The sequence below is a fragment of the Typopeltis vanoorti genome, chromosome 2, assembly GCF_054136105.1.
Source record: "Typopeltis vanoorti isolate ZY-2024b chromosome 2, IOZ_Tvanoo_1.0, whole genome shotgun sequence".
Taxonomy (NCBI): domain Eukaryota; kingdom Metazoa; phylum Arthropoda; class Arachnida; order Uropygi; family Thelyphonidae; genus Typopeltis; species Typopeltis vanoorti.
The window spans coordinates 68,919,736-68,939,744 of NC_143550.1; the positions used below are offsets into that span (position 1 = coordinate 68,919,736).

The 20,009-nt window shown below is 35.2% G+C and overlaps 2 protein-coding genes across 3 annotated transcripts in view; one reads left to right on the forward strand and one right to left on the reverse strand.

Moving 5' to 3' along the window:
- LOC150109141 (uncharacterized) overlaps positions 1–20,009 on the reverse strand; it is a 39,480-nt gene that overhangs the window by 15,252 nt on the left and 4,219 nt on the right. The window lies entirely within an intron of this gene.
- Positions 7,731–20,009, forward strand: part of LOC150109142 (BTB/POZ domain-containing protein 6-A-like) — a 36,355-nt gene continuing 24,076 nt past the window's right edge. The window contains exon 1 of one of the 2 annotated variants that reach the window (XM_090411739.1): positions 7,731–7,924. The gene's annotated coding sequence lies outside the window, so the exon portion shown is untranslated. The remainder of the gene's footprint in view (positions 7,925–20,009) is intronic. The other variant, XM_090411731.1, reaches the window with a different exon arrangement.

Below are 20,009 nucleotides of genomic sequence, written 5' to 3' on the forward strand. Positions count from 1 at the left end.
GACTTCCGCTCCCGAATTATAAAAGAAGCCACAACTGTTCTCCGCTCAGAACAAAACCTTAATAGAAACCCAGGACTGATTCTGCAGGAGATCTGGAAGACCCTTGTTTGATCTTTCAGCATGTCAGAACTGAATTTTGCCGCCAACTACAAATCGTTCCTGCAGATCATACACACGCTATGCGTGTGATGTACGCGTTCTTCTGCTTTTATAAAAAATACAATTGTATTCGGTTTATTTTATGGTTTTAGTGTTAACATTTTTTAGCATTTAAGTGTTCTTACTATTTTTATACATCTTTTACCCTGATGAAGCCAGCAGCCACAGTTGGTGAAACTAATTGGTATAACTTTGTTTTAAAATAAATTTGACCAAAAAAAAAACCCCAAATAGTAGTCGTTTATTCTCTCCTATAGTTCGTGTGGTCATAAATAACAGTATTACCATCATAATTAATTGTTTATTTATTTTTAATCAGTGATGGATTAAGGTGTACAGCTCCTAGTTTCATCCATAATTATCACTTTAATCTAAGGGATAAGTATACATGACATCGTGTATCATACTCTGCTATCCTACCTTTATATAATTATCGCAAAATATATCTGCTTTCGAAACAGAAACAATAAAATCGAGACACTCCTGTGTTCAGTTTAAAAATCAATAAAATAAATCCTCTAAAGCCTTGTATTTCTCAAAGGAGTAGACAGAGATACTTTAGCCCTAATTAATTTTTGAAGACAGGTAAACAGTAAATCCCTGTCTAACCTTCACTGATAGTGAACCATGTGTGTCAGGGTTTAGGACTACGAGATGGCGGCAATCGTCTGTTGTGCTCTCTCTCTCTCTCTCTCTCTCTCTCTCTCTCTCTCTCTCTCTCTCTCTCTCTTTCTTTCTTTCTTTCTCTCTCTCAAGCGTAAAAAAGTGTGTAATGATGAAAGGAAATAAATACAACCCCCGAAAAATCGAAAATCTATCGTAAGTTTCGTGTTATTGGTAGGCTAAAGTTAAATAATCTAGGTTCCCTGCTTTAGAGATAAAACATTTTGGGTTCCCGAAGTCAGATTGCGTTTCTTGCACGCCTAACTGGTCTGAAACATGTCATAAGTGAAGGAGTAGGACTCTTCCTTGTGAGGGAAATTGAGTACCTTATGCAACTGAGTTACCTACTACAATAAGTTGTCTCTTCTAAGGTTGGCAGCAACCCCAGTACGGGATTGTTCCATTGCTATGAATGGAACAATCATCTGCAGAAGATATAGCTCAGACCTTACATCTCCCTACAGGGACGGAAAAACCACCAAACGGACAAGAGGCCGGCCAAGGATAAGCTGGATCACTAATATTAAGAAAGCTGCTAAGATCAACAGCCTTCAAGATCTTTCAAGAAAGACTTTATTAAGAGAAGAGTGAAGAAGTACTCAACACGTCTTGATGGAAGAGAATCAAGATAACAACAGCAGCAATCAGAAATCATATCGTGTAGCATCCTAAAGAGGATTATAGAGGATTAGCGATGAGGGTGCTGATATATATGTTAGAACATCTCTATGGGACAGATAAAAACGCTGTACTTCCTGTCCTGTCTTGCTAGGACAGGACAGGACTATCTCACAGGAGGAATAGAAGTCAAATTGAACCCTTTCTTCGAGAACGTCTTACAGCATCTCTGGATCAACCTCCTCTCACTCAGTACAGTCACACGATTTTAAAGAAAATTATCCTAATGCTACTCAATGGCGTCACTATTTCCAAAGGATTATCTGTCATAGGAATAACTTGAAAAGAATTCATCTCCTCAACACAGGTTTTTATAACCATCGATAGAATTCTATCTTCTCCAGAGTAGGTTTCTGGTATCCAGAATTAATAGGATTTCTGTATTTTAGTAAAACCTCAAAAAAAAACAACATTCAATAGAATGTGCTTGACAAGAACAGAAAGAAAAGGAGAAGAAAGAAAAATTTTACCTGAAAACATTGAAAGGCTGATTTGATTAGTCAATAGTGTTTTTGGTCGGCAATAGGCTTTCCAAATATGATTAGGAAAGCACACTGCGATTTTGATTCCTTCTTCTTATAAAAAAAAAAGGCAAATAGAAAGTAATTTGTTTTAGGTGTGCTATGTAGCCTTGTAGTAATTTTCATTAAACTAAGTATATAGGTTAGGGTTTATATATATATATATATATATATGTATTGCATAAGTATTGTAAAATGTATTGTATAATAAATGTATAAGTGTTTTGTATTGATTTGTATTTCACCATTTCAGTCAATCGATATGTATAGCGGGGTATCCAGGATTTTTTTAAACTGAATGAAACTTTGAAGGAATCAACTCTACGACAACACACACACACGCACGCGTGCGCACGCGCACACACACACACACACACACACACACACACACACACACACACACACACACACACACACACACACACACACACACACACACACACACACACACACACACACACACACACACAGGCTCACCTAGAGGATGTGTAATATCATCTTCCCTCTGGTACATTCCAAAAACGAACTTACTCGTAATTGTGGGCGACGATGAAAGGTGAAGAACATCTGCTACCGATTCCCCCCAAAAAAGTAAAAGATAACAGTACCACCTACTTCCTTTGGGGAACGAAATATCGTTAATGATTGATATTCATGAAGATGTTGTACATATGTGCATTTGCATCTCTCAGATATTTCATCTTGTATACTTTTATCTAACATTATTTTCTGAAACTGTTAGGGTGGTGGATAAATATTTTTTGGCGATGATTAACTGTGATAAGGACCGTCACCAATCTCTTCTGAACTGCAATTCAGATAGTTACCTTTTGGAAGAATCGTTAAATCTTATCTGATGTAGATGAAGACGATTCGCTCTTATGATCAACAGTTAGATAAAAAAAACTGTTAAATGATAAAAAAAATACCAAGAACTAAATCAAAATAGATTAAAAGCTTCTACTCGACACGTGCTTAAAGTGTAATATCTAAGTATTAAAAGCAACATAAAAACAATCTCAGTCGCATCTGATGCTAGAATGGGTTGAAAAAGCTTTGTTGTGTTCGCATAGGATTACATTTTCCATAAACCGCATTTCTATGGCGTGACGGAATAAAACACTAAGGAAACTTTTCCAATCCCATTCAGTTATTAGCAATATGTGACGTTAGACAAGTTGAGAATTGACCATTCCTAATTTCACTAACCTGATACCTGTGTTTTCATAAATACATATCACAGAAAAAGCTGTAAGGAAAAAAAAAAAAAACGAGATTTGACAAATAAATTAACCCTTGCGATAGAAATCATCTCCTCGGCAATATCTTCTATCTTTAGGATAGTAATAACATCCGGTTTAGTCCTTTCTACCATTTGGTAATAGTACTAAAAAAAAAAAAAAGACTACTTCAACCATTTCTTCGTATTCGTTGCACTTATCACACGATATTGACGTCATCCGCTTTCTGTTTGAGTATTCCTTATTTAAATCCTCCCACATAACAGCAAGAAGGAAAAACAGACGTGTCTGGGTAATACTCAAAGGATTGTATATTGGATTAATCAAAAATACATTTTGGATATAAATGCACATAATGGTAGTAAATAAATAAGCAAATAGCACGGAAAAAATGATAAAGATAAGAAACAGGCGAATTTTACCACTGATAATAAAACCGTCTGGGTAACAAGGACAATGAAGATGATTAAATTCAGCGATACGATAGCATAATGTAGCACAATGCAATTTGATAGTTAAGAGTGTAAAGTCCATAATCTGATGCTTCAGTAAAGTCATATTTTAAGAAAACATGCTACACGCTGATAATCTGATGTGTTATGCTAGAGAGAGAGTTTACCAGTTACAATGGCAAACATTTTTCTAAAATATTGCATAGACGAAAACATAATTCAGAAATCATATATATTTGAAATGTTGGAAGTTTTCATTTTATCGCTAGCGAACTCCAAATCCTATTCGCTTGACTAACTTAGACAATGCATTGCTGAAAGATCATTTCAAATAAACAAAACATATTTGCTGAAAATAAACAGTCTAGAGAATAATGAGAATGAAATTTATTCAGAACATCCATAGATTCAGCCATAAATTAATTCTCTCCAAACTTTAATGAGGATAAACAGCTTCTGAGAATCATATTTGCTATTTGGTTCATTATCTTATTTAACAGTTTTAATTAATTAGTGAAACAGATGAAAACCGAGTCTGTCCTATGACCAGCTCTTTCGGAAGTACAACGAATGAATCTTAAAAGTTATATAACGTTTTTTCCAAGCCCGGAAATGGTCTTTGAAAGTTTGTTTGTTGGCTTAACATCTACGCGTGAAGCATTAAACTATTGAGAAATGCGGAACGAATATTTCTTTGAGAGGTTGGGATTTCAAAAGCTATGTTCATTGCTCCAACCACTAGTAGTTGTCAAAACAGTGAGCGGATCACCGCTCAAATTTGTTTCTGCTCGGTTCTGGAAAGAGCTTTTCACTTTTATTCCTCGCCCTGTTCCCTGTCAACATGAATGAAGAGTTTGTTGTGCTATGTGAATCTGAAGTGAGTTTCCTTGTTTTGAATTGTAAATGGTCTGCGTATTAACTTGGAGTATCTTCCTATTCTTCGAAATAACAGGAAACAACAGTCGTATTTTTATCCACTTCGAACAAAAACAGATCTTTGTTGCTGATTTTTTATGTTTATAGTTATTTTCTTTCTTTACTTTCTTTATTTAAACGAAGCGAAAATTCTGTTTTCTATTTGCTTATTAGTGTTGTGCCCATTTCGTTTCTTGAGTTTCCCGAGATTTTGATTAAAATTCATGGACGATACATGATGTTATCGTGCCGCTAAATTAAAACATCTGCGTTACACAAGGACCGTGTATGTGGCTAAATAGTAAATTAAAAAAAAAATTTTTTTGAATGCTCTGTTTGCTTCATTTTTGGAATACGTTTATTTATTCTCCATTCTTTCACTGATAATGAAACAACTTTCTTTTTATCTGCTACAGATAATCAACTACACCGTTTATTACGTTTCAAACAGCTACAGCTATTAAATTTGTATTCCAGTTGGCGATTTCTGGGAAAGACAAAAATTGGGATTCAGCAACTGAAATAATATCAGTTATTTAATCCAAAATTTAATTTGAAAATACGAAGGTGCAAACTTAGATGCCTGGTGGTCAACAGTGTGATTACTGATTTACTGATTGTTGTTTTAATTTTAATGACTTCTCTCTCTCTCTCTCTCTCACACACACACACACACACACACACACACACACACACACACACACACACACACACACACACACACACACACACACACACACACACACACACACACACACACACACACACACACACACACACACACACACACACACACACACACACACACACACACACACACACACAGAGAGAGAGAGAGAGAGAGAGAGAGAAAGAAAGACTTTAAAAAGCTTCATCATGTGTCACAACAAGAGTTGAATTATATGCAAGGGACTCCACTAAATTTATAATGAAATTTCTCCTCTGCATGGTTTCATAACTTGCTCTCGATCCCTCAGAGACCCACACATGAGGTAGATTTACAGCTCTAATATACAATTGTAAATTGTGTTTTATTCTATGCTATGAAGCATGATTAAATAATTCTTACTGCTTACACCAGCAGACTTGGATCATCAGGAGGAAACCCTACTCCAGAGACTAAATACAACACGTTTTCAACCAATAGGCTTCCATTAAGCATAGTGGTGGTTTTATTCCGGACCATGCTTGATGCCATGCGAATAAATAAATAAATAAATAAAAGAAAAAAAAAATCATCTCTCATCTTATGACCTTCGCAAATATATATGCTCCAGTGGGATGTGAAGCCACAGCCTGGTGAGAGAGTGGAGGGAGTTAGAGAGTGTAGACTATATCCACTCATTCCAATTTAAAAAAAAAAAGATTTTCAAACAACTAAGCCTGCAGCAGAATTCAAACACACACGGGCTGTTGGTTGGACAGAAGCGATAATATCAATTTAACCAACCAGGACGGAAAACAGGCATATGTCATAAAAATCAAAATTAAAATAAGAACAGCAGAGATATATATATAAAATTCTTGAATGTATCAAGTATACACTAAAGTCTGATATTCACAATGAAACATAGAAGAATTAATTTATACATAATAATAATAATAATAAATAATAATAATAAACCTGAAAGTGAAATTTCCTATTTAGCTCTAGATTCTTCAGTATAAGTTAAAGTTAAACTACTTCTTCACGCGAATCGGTAATTACCTTTTATGATAATCTATTCAATTTAACCACTGTTTACTTTCTAACTGACTTTAGAAACGCATTCCCCACTTAAGAAAGGAAAGAAAAAAAAAGGTGCTTTTATTTTTTTCTCTCCTTCGCATTTTCTTGAGTCAACACACCTATTGTTCTCCGATTTATTTAGAATGACGAATCCATTCTCTCTTCATCTTTTTGTTCTCTCTCTCTCTCTCTCTCTCTTCAGTCGTATTAAACAATGTCACAATGATTCAGACTGCGTTGGAAAATAAGTACTAGAGTCTGATTAGCCAAATCTCGAAGAACAGCATCTGCACGTATCGTGCCCAACGATACCATTAGGACTGAATGGTTGTCTGACATACTGCAATTGTTTCTGTTTGTAATACGAAGCTCTGCATCAGTCAATAGCTTTCTGTTTTTGTTAGAGAACAAAGATCGCGTATTATTCCAGCATATACTTTCGTGTTATTAATTGTATCACGAAGGAACTGTGTCTGCTGAAATAAAATTTATACAATAGCATACCAAATAGTAGCAACAGATAAGTATCTGAATGAGATATCGATGCAGATTTATTTTGAAGTAGTATTAAACTATTTGTTTATTCAAATCTGAAATGTCTAAAAAAATGAAATTTGTGTGTGTATTTTCTGGTATCATAATTTAATGTTTTTTTAAATCTCAATTATTCTGAATATTCCATGTCCATTTTCTAACAAAGCCGATTTAATTCTGTAAACAGTGGTTCTAACACCCACTGTTCATATCTATATGTATACACATATCTTCTATTTATCTATCTGGCTATGTTTTTTTTCTCCAGTTTTTCTAGTATTTTAAGTAAAGATGAGTTAACGGGTCTCATACGGTGGGGGAAAGGTTTTCATACAGGACGCTTGGGTAAATTTTTGTTCCAATCAAACAGGTGAGAAATACCCACAGTTCATTAACAGGCACTATACTGCACACTAGCCTCAGTCTTGCCGCTTTAGCCATAATTTAAAACAACCCAACCCATATCTTCATTTTTAATTCAAAAATTGAGAAACATATTTTCAGATTTCTGCCAATAAAAAAAAGTAATCAGTTCAAAGGGTATTATTATTGTCAAATATACAAGATATGAATTATTGTCTTTTATTTTTCTTTATTCGCGTGAGTTTCATGCAGGTGTATTAATGATTGTTTTCAAGCGGAGAAGAAACGATACTGCTATTCTGTTATCTCGAGGAGTTACAAAAAAAAAAAAAAAAAAAAAAAACCCACGTGTCTCACATCACTCAAGGACGCTTTGTGAGTATGTGTGATATCATCTAACTGGTAATTCTTTAACAGATGTAACACACACACGCGCGCGCGCGCGAAATCAGTGTTTCCAACGCCGAAAGTTCGACGTTTGAGTGATTATAATCAGTATTATCTAAAATCATCATGGAATAAAGGATTTGAGTTCAATTTCTGCAATGTAATGCATTACATTGTGGAAACAGAAATAACATCCGTTAGGATAAAAGAAGCAGTGCATCGAGGTCAACAAACATTGGTAAATCCGCATGAAAAACCAATGAAATCTGTTGTTCTGGAAATGTAACAGTTTATTATTATTATTATTATTATTATTATTATTATTATTATTATTATTATTATTATTATTATTATTATTATCGATGGTTAACTATTATCATATCAGGAAAAAAACACGTTTCGTGTTTTGTATTTTTCGGGTGTAAGCAAAGATAACGGCATGATGACAAACTTGATAAGATAATATATTATCTATAAAAATTCGACTTTTTATGGAAACCCTTGCTCGATATCCATTAATAGTTTGCTGTTTTGACAATATAGAATAGAGAATATATTATTTATCAGAATTCTGTTACTTATTTAAAAAAAATAGTTGTGCAAATCTGTACATTTGATTTTTTTTAAGCAGACTACTTGACATCATTAACAACTTCAAGAATTAGGTTGGTTCATGTCTCAGATAAGCATTTTTCCCCCTTTTTTTAGATCAGAGAAAAATTTGTCTTGGCGATAGCAGTAAATTTTAGTATACTCAACCCTGCATTGAATGATATCTATTCTTGTTAATATTAATATACCTGATCAAAATAATTTGCACATATTTTTGCTTGTTAACTTGAAGTACTAATCTCAAACAAGAATAAATCGTAATGGTAATTTAACTTAAATACACTTTAATGTTATATATGAAGAAAAAATCATTTCGGCGATATACAACAAAGAAAAAAATCTAAAAATCTCATTGACGAAAATGAAAAATCTCACTGACTGGAAACTACTGATATTCTTGATTTATTTCTGTCAAGTTTTTAAATTCGGAGATTATATTTAAACTACATTTTGCTTGATGTACTTTAATTTCTTCAATCCATATTTTCGAGGTCATGCGTTTCAAAATTCTGAAAACAGAATGAAGAATTTCTTGTTTACAAAACATATTTTCTATCTGTGTGGCGAATAATGATTTTTAAGTTTTCGCACTACTGTATTCATTGAAGCATAAATCACGTGTGTGTGTGTGTGTGTGTGTGTGTGTGTGTGTGTGTGTGTGTGTGTGTGTGTGTGTGTGTGTGTGTGTGTGTGTGTGTGTGTGTGTGTGTGTGTGTGTGTGTGTGTGTGTGTGTGTGTGTGTGTGTGTGTGTGTGCAAATGAAGAACTGTTTCAAGAACTCGGTCATTCAGGCGCCATACAGCCTACAGCTTGCATTTAGATTCCGGAGGGCGAGTTATTTTCTTTTCGTTTCTTTTTCGAATTAAACTGTTCGTTGCTATAGTAACTGTGTACATCCAGTATCCGGTCTCGTCAGACATCGGCTCTTTAAGGAGCTCTTCGTGTCTAGTAGCGAAAGAAAGGTCTTATTATTGAACTGCCAAGAAAAAAAAAAAAGCTTCTTATAATAGTTTATAGTAAACAGAGAAGATGCTCAGAGAGTCTTATAAGTGAAAACAAACTTTCATCATTTTGTGGCGCTTCCTAATCCATCAAATAGACAATTGCTGCAGTAAACAAAGCACATGTTAGTTCTAAGTTCTTAATTTGATTTTTGCGTCTAATTTGTTCGTGTACATACTCCAGTGATTTATTATATGGGAATAAAATATTGTTTTATTCTATTCTACTATTTTTATTTATGTGATTCGTATATTTAAATCAAATTAAATAATTATTTTCTGAGGTTATTTTTATAATAATCGATGACCCTCCTTTGACGATTTGTAATAACTATACTCGCATAAATTAAGCATATATATATATATATATATATATATATATATATATATATGTGTGTGTGTGTGTGTGTGTGTGTGTGTGTGTGTACTGTTGCGCACTTAGGATTTAATCTTGGAGGGGGACAAGTTGAGTAGACGATTTGAGAATACACACTACGCATCGCGTGCGACCTATAACTGAGCATCTGCAGTGATCGCTAATTCATAAGTAGTATAGAAAGGGAAGACACGACACAACATAATAAAAAATTAATTTTAATTAGAAAAAGATTTTTTGAAAATTTTCGAGTGTTTTTTTTTCCTTTTCCTTGGGACAGGGCCCCCGGGGCCCTCTCTGGGTGCGCCACTGTGTGTGTGTGTGTGTGTGTGTGTGTGTGTGTGTGTGTGTGTGTGTGTGTGTGTGTGTGTGTGTGTGTGTGTGTGTGTGTTGATGGAGAGAGAGGGAGAGAGAGAGAGAGAGAACGATCTTCAGCTTCTTTTCAAATCCTTTTTTAAATAATTTATTTTAAATTTAAGGTATACCACATAATTATCTGTAGTACCACGCATGGTATATACACTAGCAAATGGAAATTAAATTAATTTTTATTAATATCCATTTAATTCGTAAGGACAAATGTTCTCGTTTACAGAACTTCACTCTCACCTAGGATGACTCAGTTATGAGACATTGATCGATATACTAGTAAGAAGAAAACTGAATTTTATCTAAATACATTAATGTAACACAGCAGTTCTGCGATTGTCATTTCGTGGTACAGTAAGTTATCCAGAGCTATTTTCGAATTCACCAAGAACTTGCATTGCTTTCTTTCTTATTCCCCCCCCCCCATCTCTCTCTCTCTCTCTCTCTCTCTCACTGCCGGTTTTAAATAAAGTGTTCTGAAGTATATTAAACATCCTGAACTAATATGTCGTGATATTTTAATGACTGTACATATTCCAGTGATTTATTATATGGGAATAAAATATTGTTTTATTCTATGCTACCATTTTTATTTATATGATTCGTATTTAAATAAAATGAGATGCGACAACGATGTCGCATTTCATTTTCTTTTTAACTCATTTGATTCAATTCCTTATTTTATTCAATACAAATAACAAAAAGATAGATTTTCTTTTACGAAAAAACTTTACTTCAGAGGTAACGCAAAATTCACCCAAACATTTATTACAGACTTTCACGTGCATCATGAAGCCTATGTTTCTTTCCATTACACGAAAAAGGCAACCGAATAAAACCATTCAGGAACTAAATCCGAAACCAAGCTAATAGTTTCAAGAAGCATTTCATGCATCTGCCACCATCGTCTCTCTCTCTCTCTCTAATATTGCTAATTCACTAAACATGCATGATGCTAATGAATGTTCATCATGAAATATGCGTATTAAATACGATAAATACTTTTATGTTGAAGAAAATATGTGTAAACAGTTATTAAAGACAACCTTCTTAAAAGCAATATACAATCTTCTGTTGTTTAAAGGGGAAAGGAGTGGTTTTCTGCCAGAAAATGCTGGTCAAACCATATTTCCCGTTTTCTCTTCTTCATTTCGATTGGGTGCCACTTATCTAAAAGATACTTGGCTGCAGTAAAATAAATTTACTGCAGTGGGTATTAAGATTTTAATGCATAAACATAAAAACTTAAAGTAATTTTTTTTCTAGAAAACTGCCATCTGAAAATTTTCTCACTTTTCAGTTCGATCAATATTGTACTTTACGAGGGAAAATGTACCAGTTTTGATATTGTATTGGCAATAAATTCAACATCAACTACCCATTGATAACAATGGTATCTTTTACAATCCGTGAACCTTTACAACCGGTGGATCGAATAAATCATGAATGTGGATTAAACCCCTTCATATAAACTTTAAATTATTCCCTTTAATCTGCATTACAGCAATCATTGCAGTTAAGACTGCACATTAACTAACTGGTCTTACACTACTAGAACAGCGCAATATATGCAAAACATTATTAACTGACGTCAGTTGGAACAGATGACGAAGTTTGAAATGCTCCATTTTAAGTAAACCAAGACAGGGAAATAAAAGTCGTAGTTTTCTCACGTGGAAAATTTGTAAAGTAGTCAACCATTAAGTTTGGAAATGAGTGTATTGATCTCTGGCTGGCGAAGGCAAACTTATCGGGCACCCCTTCATATAAATGAGAACGATCAGAATTTGCATACCATTAACAGTTAATGTATAGAATTACCGTAAAAGTGGTTTTTCGGAATGGTCCGTTACAACTTTCGGAGGATGGTGTTAATCGAGTTTAAAGGTGAAATGATCATAAGCTGGAGTAGATTAGTTGGCCGTAAATCAGCTGTACAAGAAGGCAATAACACTGCGGAGTGGAAGGCTGAAACGGGTAATTATGTGAAGTATCGATCTGGTAGAACAGCACAGATTGCTTCAGAAGCAGATGAGTTAGTTTGAGATGAATTGCGAAACGGAGCAGACAGATGTTTTAATTTCATTCCCGAAGGAAAAAATTTAATGTGTAATTCAGAAAACGGTAACTACGGTATTTTAAACTTGCGCCAAAGTCATTTCACAAATAATAAAGTAAACAAAGTCGTTTTTTTACATTGGAAATTAATCGTAAAACCATATTTGGGATCAATTCAGAGGATAGTCATTAAGATCATCATTCAAGGCTTCTTTTCTTATTCTCCTCTTCCCAGTAGTTATCATCCAAAGTAACACTCGAAGATTACAGAAAGCAGATCTCTTTAACGATGCCCTAAATCCGAAGTAAATGTCAAGACTGGATGCTAACTTCCATATTTTTGAAAAAATGATAGCCTTAGTTATTTTCTCTGATGTGTCAAGTATGCAGATAACCTTCTTACTTTATAACGTTTCTGTAATACTGTGAAAACATTTTTGGCGTGCATTTAACTGAGTGAAAGTATAAGATTATAGTTTAACTTTAAAATAACAGTCAGGAAATAATGTTATCGATGTATTGCACCTTAGAGATTTCCAATTTTAATAACCGACTATACACTGTTTGTTAATACTTAATGAAAATATGTTTTAGATCAAAGGTCCCCACGCCATTTTAAACAGGTTACGAAAACAATATCACGATTGCACAATTTTACACGTTCGAACTCATGATTTTTTATTCGAGTTATGAGCTTCTCAATTCATTGTTCTTAAAATGAAAACAGGCTTGAGTTTTCCATTAAGAATGAGAAGTCTTTTGTTTATCCCATTCTTCTGAACGAGGCCAACAAGATTAGGGGAAAGCCTCCTTAAAAGCAGGCTTCTTCTTCTTCTTCTTAGCTTCATAGATATCCTCTAAAAATATGACACGGTAAAAACATGCGTTAAGCTCCAAAGTTTTCGTGGATTGTTATTCTGGTAATCCTAACCATACGGAGTGTAAAGTAGATTCTAAAGGATATTTTAAGACTCGCCTGTTCGAGCATAGATATTCCAGGAGTGTGTGTGTGGGGGGGGTCAATTATTACAGCCTTTCTTTCAATTATAACGGAAATTCGGTTTCTTCATTATACCCACGAAGAAATTCTACCTCGAAAAAAAAATAGCATTAATTCGGATGGAATTAAAATTCATGTAATTGAATAGCATGAAGTGAAGCATCATTTGACACCAGTAGATAAAATTTTAAATAAAGATGAACATTTAATTTATTAATAAAATACGTTAGTTTACAGTTTTAGCACTTTTTTTTTATTTTATCTATTTGTTTTACAGAAAGAAATGCTAGGAAATTTTGTCATGAGGAAGTTACTCAAAATGAAACGACACTAAGGTTCAAAACTTATCCAGACACTTAAATGTTTAGATTACAGTCATTTCTTATAATCATATTAGATTCGTTCTCTCGCCGCAACCGACATTCTTACTTTTCCCAAAGGAGTTGTGTTGAATTCGCATTGCGATCTTCTCTCAGCTGGCAATCTAACCTTTATACCGTCATCTCCAACAGCTTTGACGTACATATAGCAAGGTGCATTATTGTGTTAATACTCATATCGATCATTTCACAAGAACTGTCATAGGATTGGTAATTCGGTATTGTCCAGAATGTCATCGCTACATTCTTTGTTCATTTTTTGCAGAATTATGACAAGGAGTTGTAGTCTAAATTAGGTGAGCACCTGCACACCATAATACCACTGCCACAACACTTAACAAAGGGAACGAGGAACTGTTGAAAATAATCTGTCAGACTGCTGCCATACCCAAACACGTTAATCTGGGTTGAAGAGTTTGTAAAGTAATTCGTAACTCCTTTCCAAGCACGGCGAACTCTCCATCAAGCAAATCAAATTCGAATATTGCTTGGTTTCTACGCAGCAGTTCTTTCGTGTCCATAGAGTATGAAATGCATGCAAAAATATCTGGCACAAATCACAGCTGTGGATGATCTGAACTGCGTTCTACGTATAGATGAAGAAAATTCACTGAAGTGCGATGGCAGAAACTCACAATCCTTTTCATACTCCCCTATTCCTTTCTGTCAGTTTTTCTTCTACTTGATTCCCCCCCCCCCCGGTTTTGTTTTATTATTTCCTTTTCATATTTTACTTACTGCCATAAAGCCTAATACGGCAGCCTAGGATAACATCTGGAAATCAATTAACTCTCAATTATTCTCCATTGTAAACAGTCAAAGTCTTTTAGAAGATATTATTTTGCTTTTAATGATATCCGAAATATAAAAACCGATATCCCGAATCATTTTTTGTAGTCCATTCAACAAATAGTTATTTTCATATTTTAGCATTAGTGAAGAGCTTAGTTATTATTAATACTTGACACCTTCAGGGAGTCCAAAGACTCATCAAGGGAGGGCACCTACTTTACAATTCTGTATCCACCACTCAAATCCACCAACGCCATCTACCGCTCATCACTAGTATTTCCACAAATAATCACAAACATCCATGCCACGGCGGGATTCGAACCCGCAGTCTTTTGGCTGGAGAGCGGATACGCTAACCACTCGGCCAACCAGGCCGGCAGTTAACCGACTCCTTTAATTTTGAATATCTTGATTGCAATTTATCATTATAACATTATTCAAATTCGAAACCTGTTTCAAGTTTTTTCTAATCCTGGCATATAAATATCGAACCATTTCAAAATCTACTTTTTTTTAATGTAGTACATAAAGGTAAAATTATTTCCCATTTTATTGTTAAGGCAAATGAATATTGGCATAAGCATATATTTACACCACAATCAAATTTTTTTTTCATGATACTCCTTAGGAAATGGTGGCTCTTTCGGATATTCATCTATATATCAATATTATATGCTTTCAAAGCAGGGATTTAATAATCGAAAGTTAAATAGTTTCTTTGTGACCAAAAAACTACTTTAGCGTGTTACTTTGTATTATTTTAATAATTATTATAAAAGTAATCATTATAAATTATAGTATATTAAATATATACATCCATTGTAAATTATAAAATAATGAGGTTAGTCTTAGTGTGTTCTTGAAATCTTTTCCTTAACAAAAAGTGGCTTCTGTAAAAAATATTTTCACCTTGGAAGAAAGAAGAAATATTGCATCATAGAATGTGGATTGAAAACTGAACCACGTGATGTAGTTTTCAAAGTTCATCATGCAGTTTTTCCTTGCTCTCTTCAGAACCTAACGTGCTGCATCAGCCTTGCATTCTTGTGGACTGAGTGAACTCGGGCCATGCAAGGAACATGAGCCACACACATGCTGGATAGCAGCGAAAATCTTTTACTTTTGTAATTAAACACTTTATTGTAGAGCTAATCGTGCTGTCACAAGTGAAAGTTCGTTTGCAAAGAATAAAAAAGTGGTGAGGTACAGTAGTCAACATAGCATTTCTTTTCTGCTCTGTAGTGCATTGCCAACAGATCTACATGAATGAATAAGAATAATAAGAACGAAATAATGCATTGTGATAGTAGTATGTGCTCAACATCGAATTATAACATCCAATAAGTACTTTTGAACTATTTTAGACAAAACGAGGAAACTTCCGAGCACTATAATGGTATCTCTCGTGGAAAGGCTTAGACGGTGGCTATGCATTTTTTTACTAAATAATTTAAGGAAATTACAATGTCAACTAGGATATACATTAAAATAAATTTTAATATACTTCAATATTTCTTGAAAATGTGCCATTTTCAAGAAACTTAAGAACAAGACACGTGCACGCAGGCACAACAAACAGTAAGTGAGGAAGAAGCAGGACGCTATTATTTCTCCGAAAGTCCTCATGGGAAATCAGGACTTCCGGAGAAGTTCCCCCTAGTGGGAAATATTGGAATTCTTGGGTGATTGGGCTGAAGGTCTTCTGATGTAGGCTCCCAAATTTGAGGCAGTCTCATGCAGCCAAATTTGTTGAGGTTTGGATTGTTTCTTAGGGCTGAAGCTGATTCCATGAAAAGCCTTTCATATTTGTATTTGCTACGGTGTATTATCGTGGCTTTCTTCCACCATATTCTATGGCAGGTATTCAGCGCATGGCCAGCAAGACCAGAGTGGCTGTATCGGTGAAACCGGATGTAGTCCTTGTGTCCTGAAATTCTGATATTTGCTGTCCTGCCTGTTTGGCCAAAGTAGGACAGCTTACAGCTGCAAGGGACATGGTATACACCAGGTAGGTCTAGGGGGGGAGTGAGGTTGGTCTTTAGTAGAGCGGATAAGGGATGCCAATTTTTTATATGTCTGTAACAAGAAGTTAAGTCATGTTTTTTTAGGAGTTTGTAATTTTTTCCGAGGTGCCTCGGATATAGGGTATGGTGATGGATTTAGAGTAATCCTTGTTGTGAGGGGGGAGGGGGGTTGGGGTTTACTGGTTTCAATATTTTTTGGGTTTTTTTTGTTGGGGGATGGTCATTGACTGAGAAAGTATTGAGAATGTGGTTTAGTTCTGTGGTTAGGGCATTATCATTTGAACAGATAAGTTTAGCCCTGTTGTGTAGTGTCTTAATGACTCCACCAATAATCCCACCACCCCTCCTCGCAACATTATTGTTGCGAGGAGGGGTGGTGGGATTATTGGTGAATATATCTGCCTGTATAGGTGGGTTTTCTATAGACTGAGGAAACCAAGATTTCATCAGGCTGGGGTTTGACTAGTGTGTCTAAGTAAGGAAGGCAGTTGTTTTTTTTCTTCTTCCAGGGTGAATTTGATTATGGGGTGGTGGTTGTTTAAGTGTGTTAGGAAGGAGAGGAGTGAATCGGAGCCACGTGGCCAAATAGCGAACACATCATCAACATAGCGAAGCCAAATGGTGGGTTTTTGTGGGGCAGAGTTTAAGGCTTTCTCTTCAAAAGTCCCCATATAAAAGTTGGCCAAGGGTGGGGAGAGCGGAGAACCCATGTCCATCCCCTCTATTTGTTTGTAGAATTTTCCTTGCCAAACAAAATAGCCGGAGTTTATTGTGAACTGAAATAGGGCTGTAATATCGGGAGGAAATTTAGCTTGGATTAGCTCTAAGGATTCTTTGAGTGGGACATTTGTGAATAAGGAGGAGGCATCAAAACTGACCATTATGTCAGTGTGTTTGAGTGTAAGGTTTTCTATGCTGGCTTTGAAGTGGGCTGAGTTTTTTTTTTATGTGTGAAGGTGTGTTGCCAGTATAGTGTGAGAGAGCTTTGGCCAATTGTTTAACTAGTTTGTGTGTGGGGGAATCAATGCCATCCACTATGGGACGTAATGGCACATTTTCCTTATGTATTTTTGGGAGTCCATAAATACGGGGGGGGGGTATGGAGTTAAATGGTTTTAATTTGTTAGTGATTGCCACAGGCCAAGAAGTGACCTTCTTAAGGAGCCTGTGGAATTTTATAATTTGTGAGTTGGTGGGATTGTACTTGATAGGGATGTAAGTAGCCCGATCTAACAATAGAGCTTTTAGCTTACCTGTGTAATCCCTTTGGTTAAGCAATACTGTGGCGTTCCCTTCATCAGCTTTAGTAATTATTATTTTCTTGTTTTTCTTTAATTCTGGTAGAGACTTAATTTCCTTATTGGGCATGTCGGCTTTTGGTGGTTTAGCTTTGGTCAGAACACAAGCCACATCCAGTCTAATATCGTTGGCGACGTGGTTTGGAAGGTGTCGTATCCCGCGTTCAATTCGTATCATAATATCTTCAGCAGGTATTCTTCTGGGCGCAATGGCGAAGTTGTGGCCACGTGCGAGGGCGTCGAGTGCTTCGGGTTTCATACTAAATTAAATTTGATCCGACACATCAAATTTTTTGATGTGTCGATCTCGTACTTTTTTAAATTCTTTCTCCGCTGCAGTGCACGAGATGTGCACTGCAGCAGAGAAAGAATTTAAGAATCCTAAAACACATGACTTAACTTCTTGTTACAGACCATATAAAAAATTGGTATTCCTTATCCGCTCTACTAAAGACCAACCTCCCCCCCCCCCCCAGACCTACCTGGTGTATACCAGGTCCCTTGCAGCTGTAAGCTGCCTTACTTTGGCCAAACAGGCAGGACAGCAAATATCAGAATTTCAGAACACAAGGACTACATCCGGTTTCACCGATACAGCCACTCTGGTCTTGCTGGCCATGCGCTGGATACCTGCCATAGAATACGGTGGAAGAAAGCCACGATAATACACCGTAGCAAATACAAATATGAAAGGCTTTTCATGGAATCAGCTTCAGCCCTAAGAAACAATCCAAACCTCAACAGATTTGGCTGCATGAGACTGCCTCAAATTTGGGAAACCTACATCAGAAGACCTGATGTAGGTTTCCCAAATCAGGTCCAATCGCCCAAGAATACCAACATTGCCCGCTAGGGGGCACCATCAGGACTTTCGGAGAAATAATAGCGTCCTGATTCTTCCTCACTCTGTCGTGCACGTGTCTTGTTCTTAAGTTTCTTGAAAATGGCAACGTGATGTTGCCGAAATATTGAAGTATATTAAAATTTATTTTAATGTATATCCTAGTTGACGTTGTAATTTCCTTAAATTATTTAATAAAAAATAATGGTATCTACACGACAACACGAACTTTGATAATGTTTGTGCTTTTTGTTAGCGTATTTCCACTCACGAACATAATAGTGGGAGCAATGAGTGGGAGCTCACGATTCCTAATGGGAGTAGAGAATTGTGTTTTCATCCCCATATTATCTAATATAGTACAAAAGAAAAGAGGAAGATATCAAATGGCTTACTGTTCAGCACGAACCGCTTTTTTCATATTTTGAACAGACCGTAATACATTGCCAAAGTGTTCTATTCAGAGAGAATCTTCATTGGTATAATTACACAAATAATAAGAGACTTAAGATTCGGGGTTTAGTCTCTTTTAAAGAGCTTCCCATCTCCCATTCGGTCCAACACACTTGCGTCCATCATTTCTGTTTATATTCGAAATTGACAAAACCTTTATTGAAGTACATTTTCGGAAATTTCCAAATGTGTCTCTGTTGAATTTCATTCAATGGATCTCTATGTTATCAAATCTGTGATCTTTTCAAATTTTTCTATGCGCCTTGATAATAAAAAGAAATCTGACGAAATGCTATTTTGTAAAGAATAAAAAAGTGGTGAGGTACAGTAGTCAACATAGCATTTCTTTTCTTCTCTGTAGTGCATTGCCAACAGATCTGTTGCTGTTCAGCACAAACCGCTTATTTCAAATTTTGAACAGACCGTAATACATTGCCAAAGTGTACTATTCAGAGAGAATCTTCATTAGTATAATTACACAAATAATGAGAGACTTAAGAGGTTTGTGGTTTTTATTTCTTGCCCCATAGATGTTTTTTTTGTTAATAGAAAGCACGTACGTTGATGAATGTCTTTGATCTTCTGATCATCGATTAAAATTGAATAGCACTAGAAAATTTCAACCTCTTCAACTATCTTATGTAGTTGGCGCTATTTTTCATCTATTTTTTTAATCGCAAAACCACTTTAAAAAAACTTGTGTAAATCGAAATGTTCATCAACAGCAACTCGAGTTTTCCATCCTATAAACAGGCTAATTTCGGAAGTAAAGAATACTTGGCCAGTTTTGGACCTTAATGTCATGAAAGTATCAGGAGATGATTATGAAATCTTACCGATTCCTTGTAATATGATCAGATGATAACAATTATGGAAAAGTAAATAAAAAAAAGAACATTTCCAGACATCTTTTAATTTGTTCTTTTGTTACCATATTTTTGAAGGAAGAAATTTATTGACTTTAAGAGAATCTCAGAAATCAGAGTCTGTTAAAAATTATAATATCTAATTACAGAAATGCATTAATATAAAATAAAGTATTTTCTAGAAAAGATATTTGATGAATATCATGGATACTTTTCTTTTTGTCTGAAAAGAAATAATTCTGAGGTTTAATTCGATAACGTGTACATGTATAAGAATTTGTGGAAAATGTGGAAATT